Genomic DNA, 5,003 nt, shown 5'->3' with positions numbered 1-5,003 from the left:
CCAGTGTGTATCTGAGTCAATGGGACTCTCTCTTACCTTTCTCCCCAGTTTATCCCCAGGACCAGTGTGTATCTGAGTCAATGGGACTCTCTCTGAACTTTCTCCCCAGACCCCCAGGACCAGTGTGTATCTGAGTCAATGGGACTCTCTCTGACCTTTCTCCCCAGTCTATCCCCAGGACCAGTGTTTATCTGCGTCAATGGGACTCTCTCTGACCATTCTCCCCAGTCCCCCAAGGACCAGAGTGTATCTGAGTCAATGGGACTCTCTCAGAACTTTCTCCACAGTCCCCCAGGACGAGAGTGTATCTGAGTCAATGGTACTCTCTCTGATCTTTCTCCCCAGTCCCCCAGGACCAGAGTGTATCTGAGTCAATGGGACTCTCTCTGACCTTTCTCCCCAGTCCCCCAGGACCAGTGTGTATCTGAGTCAATGGGAATCTCTCTGACCTTTCTCCCCAGTCTATCCCCAGGACCAGTGTATATCTGAGTCAATGGGACTCTCTCTAACCTTTCTCCCCAGTCTATCCCCAAGACCAGTGTGTATCTGAATCAGTGGGACTTCCTCTGACCTTTCTCCCCAGTCTATCCCCAGGACCAGTGTTTATCTGAGTCAATGGGACTCTCTCTGACGTTTCTCCCCAGTCCCCCAGGACCAGAGTGTATCTGAGTCAATGGGACTCTCTCTGACATTTCTCCCCAGTCTATCCCCATGACCGGTGTTTATCTGTGTCAATGGGACTCTCTCTGACCTTTCACCCCAGTCTAGCCCCAGGACCAGTGTTTATCTGAATCAATGGGACTCACTCTAACCTTTCTCCCCAGTCTATCCCCAGGACCAGTGTTTATCTGAGTCAATGGGACTCTCTCTGACCTTTCTCCCCAGTCGATCCCCAGGACCAGTGTGTATCCGAGTCAATGGTACTCTCTCTGACCTTTCTCCCCAGTCCCTCAGGACCAGTGTGTATCTGAGTCAATGGGACTCTCTCTGAGCATTCTCCTCAGTCTATCCCCAGGACCAGTGTTTATCTGAGTCAATGGGAGTCGCTCTGACCTTTCTCCTCAGTATATCCCCAGGACCAGTGTGTATCTGAGTCAATGGCACTCTCTGACCTTTCTCCCCTGTCTATCCCCAGGACCAGTGTGTATCTGAGCCAATGGGACTCTCTCTTACCTTTCTCCCCAGTCTATCCGCAGGACCAGTGTGTATCTGAGTCAATGGGACTCTCTCTAAACTTTCTCAACAGTCTCCCACGACCAGTGTGTATCTGAGTCAATGGGACTCTCTCTGACCTTTCTCCCCAGTCTATCCCCAGGACCAACGTGTACCTGAGTCAATGGGACTCTCTCTGAACTTTCACCCTGTCTATCCCCAGGACCAGTGTATATCTGAGTCAATGGGACTCTCTCTGAACTTTCTCCCCAGTCCCCCAGGACCAGTGTGTATCTGAGTCAATGGGACTCTCTCTGACCTTTCTCCCCAGTCTATCCCCAGCACCAGTGTTTACCTGAATCAATGGGACTCTCTCTGACCTTTCTCCCCAGTCCCCCAGGACCAGAGTGTATCTGAGTCAATGGTACTCTCTCTGATCTTTCTCACAAGTATCCCAGGACCAGTGTATATCTGAGTCAATGGGACTCTCTCTAACCTTTCTCCCCAGTCTATCCCAGGACCTGTGTGTATCTGAATCAGTGGGACTCCCTCTGACCTTTCTCCCCAGTCTATCCCCAGGACCAGGGTTTATCTGAGTCAATCGAACTCTCTCTGACGTTTCTCCCCAGTCCCCCAGGACCAGAGTGTATCTGAGTCAATGGAACTCTCTCTGACGTTTCTCCCCAGTCTATCCCCAGGACCAGTATTTATCTGAGTCAATGGGAATCTCTCTGACCTTTCTCCCCAGTATATCCCCCAGGACCAGTGTGTATCTGAGTCAATGGGACTCTCTCTGACCTTTCTGCCCAGTCTATCCCCAGGACCAGTGTGTATCTGAGTCAATGGGACTCTCTCTGACCTTTCTCCCCAGTCCCCCAGCACCAGAGTGTATCTGAGTCAATGGGACTCTCTATGATCTAACTCCCCAGTCCCCCAGGACCAGAGTGTATCTGAGTCAATGTCAATCTCTCTGACCTTTCTCCCCAGTATATCCCCCAGGAACAGTGTGTATCTGAGTCAATGGGACTCTCTGACCTTTCTCCCCTGTCTATCCCCAGGACCAGTGTGTATCTGAGTCAATGGGACTCTCTCTTACCTTTCTCCCCAGTTTATCCCCAGGACCAGTGTGTATCTGAGTCAATGGGACTCTCTCTGAACTTTCTCCCCAGACCCCCAGGACCAGTGTGTATCTGAGTCAATGGGACTCTCTCTGACCTTTCTCCCCAGTCTATCCCCAGGACCAGTGTTTATCTGCGTCAATGGGACTCTCTCTGACCATTCTCCCCAGTCCCCCAAGGACCAGAGTGTATCTGAGTCAATGGGACTCTCTCAGAACTTTCTCCACAGTCCCCCAGGACGAGAGTGTATCTGAGTCAATGGTACTCTCTCTGATCTTTCTCCCCAGTCCCCCAGGACCAGAGTGTATCTGAGTCAATGGGACTCTTTTGACCTTTCTCCCCAGTCCCCCAGGACCAGTGTGTATCTGAGTCAATGGGAATCTCTCTGACCTTTCTCCCCAGTCTATCCCCAGGACCAGTGTATATCTGAGGCAATGGGACTCTCTCTAACCTTTCTCCCCAGTCTATCCCCAAGACCAGTGTGTATCTGAATCAGTGGGACTTCCTCTGACCTTTCTCCCCAGTCTATCCCCAGGACCAGTGTTTATCTGAGTCAATGGGACTCTCTCTGACGTTTCTCCCCAGTCCCCCAGGACCAGTGTGTATCTGAGTCAATGGGACTCTCTCTGACATTTCTCCCCAGTCTATCCCCATGACCGGTGTTTATCTGTGTCAATGGGACTCTCTATGACCTTTCTCCCCAGTCTAGCCCCAGGACCAGTGTTTATCTGAATCAATGGGACTCACTCTAACCTTTCTCCCCAGTCTATCCCCAGGACCAGTGTTTATCTGAGTCAATGGGACTCTCTCTGACCTTTCTCCCCAGTCGATCCCCAGGACCAGTGTGTATCCGAGTCAATGGTACTCTCTCTGAACTTTCTCCCCAGTCCCTCAGGACCAGTGTGTATCTGAGTCAATGGGACTCTCTCTGAGCATTCTCCTCAGTCTATCCCCAGGACCAGTGTTTATCTGAGTCAATGGGAGTCGCTCTGACCTTTCTCCTCAGTATATCCCCAGGACCAGTGTGTATCTGAGTCAATGGCACTCTCTGACCTTTCTCCCCTGTCTATCCCCAGGACCAGTGTGTATCTGAGCCAATGGGACTCTCTCTTACCTTTCTCCCCAGTCTATCCGCAGGACCAGTGTGTATCTGAGTCAATGGGACTCTCTCTAAACTTTCTCAACAGTCTCCCACGACCAGTGTGTATCTGAGTCAATGGGACTCTCTCTGACCTTTCTCCCCAGTCTATCCCCAGGACCAACGTGTACCTGAGTCAATGGGACTCTCTCTGAACTTTCACCCTGTCTATCCCCAGGACCAGTGTATATCTGAGTCAATGGGACTCTCTCTGAACTTTCTCCCCAGTCCCCCAGGACCAGTGTGTATCTGAGTCAATGGGACTCTCTCTGACCTTTCTCCCCAGTCTATCCCCAGCACCAGTGTTTACCTGAATCAATGGAACTCTCTCTGACCTTTCTCCCCAGTCCCCCAGGACCAGAGTGTATCTGAGTCAATGGTACTCTCTCTGATCTTTCTCCCCAGTATCCCAGGACCAGTGTGTATCTGAGTCAATGGGACTCTCTCTGACCTTTCTCCCCAGTCCCCCAGGACCAGAGTGTATCTGAGTCAATGGGAATCACTCTGACCTTTCTCCCCAGTCTATCCCCAGGACCAGTGTATATCTGAGTCAATGGGACTCTCTCTAACCTTTCTCCCCAGTCTATCCCAGGACCTGTGTGTATCTGAATCAGTGGGACTCCCTCTGACCTTTCTCCACAGTCTATCCCCAGGACCAGGGTTTATCTGAGTCAATCGAACTCTCTCTGACGTTTCTTCCCAGTCCCCCAGGACCAGAGTGTATCTGAGTCAATGGAACTCTCTCTGACGTTTCTCCCCAGTCTATCCCCAGGACCAGTATTTATCTGAGTCAATGGGAATCTCTCTGACCTTTCTCCCCAGTATATCCCCCAGGACCAGTGTGTATCTGAGTCAATGGGACTCTCTCTGACCTTTCTGCCCAGTCTATCCCCAGGACCAGTGTGTATCTGAGTCAATGGGACTCTCTCTGACCTTTCTCCCCAGTCCCCCAGGACCAGAGTGTATCTGAGTCAATGGGACTCTCTCTGACCTTTCTCCCCAGTCCCCCAGCACCAGAGTGTATCTGAGTCAATGGGACTCTCTATGATCTAACTCCCCAGTCCCCCAGGACCAGAGTGTATCTGAGTCAATGTCAATCTCTCTGACCTTTCTCCCCAGTATATCCCCCAGGAACAGTGTGTATCTGAGTCAATGGGACTCTCTGACCTTTCTCCCCTGTCTATCCCCAGGACCAGTGTGTATCTGAGTCAATGGGACTCTCTCTTACCTTTCTCCCCAGTTTATCCCCAGGACCAGTGTGTATCTGAGTCAATGGGACTCTCTCTGAACTTTCTCCCCAGACCCCCAGGACCAGTGTGTATCTGAGTCAATGGGACTCTCTCTGACCTTTCTCCCCAGTCTATCCCCAGGACCAGTGTTTATCTGCGTCAATGGGACTCTCTCTGACCATTCTCCCCAGTCCCCCAAGGACCAGAGTGTATCTGAGTCAATGGGACTCTCTCAGAACTTTCTCCACAGTCCCCCAGGACGAGAGTGTATCTGAGTCAATGGTACTCTCTCTGATCTTTCTCCCCAGTCCCCCAGGACCAGAGTGTATCTGAGTCAATGGGACTCTTTCTGACCTTTCTCCCCAG

Source organism: Pristiophorus japonicus, unplaced genomic scaffold, assembly GCF_044704955.1.
Source record: "Pristiophorus japonicus isolate sPriJap1 unplaced genomic scaffold, sPriJap1.hap1 HAP1_SCAFFOLD_83, whole genome shotgun sequence".
NCBI lineage: Eukaryota > Metazoa > Chordata > Chondrichthyes > Pristiophoridae > Pristiophorus > Pristiophorus japonicus.
Note: the sequence above shows the minus strand (reverse complement) of the source record.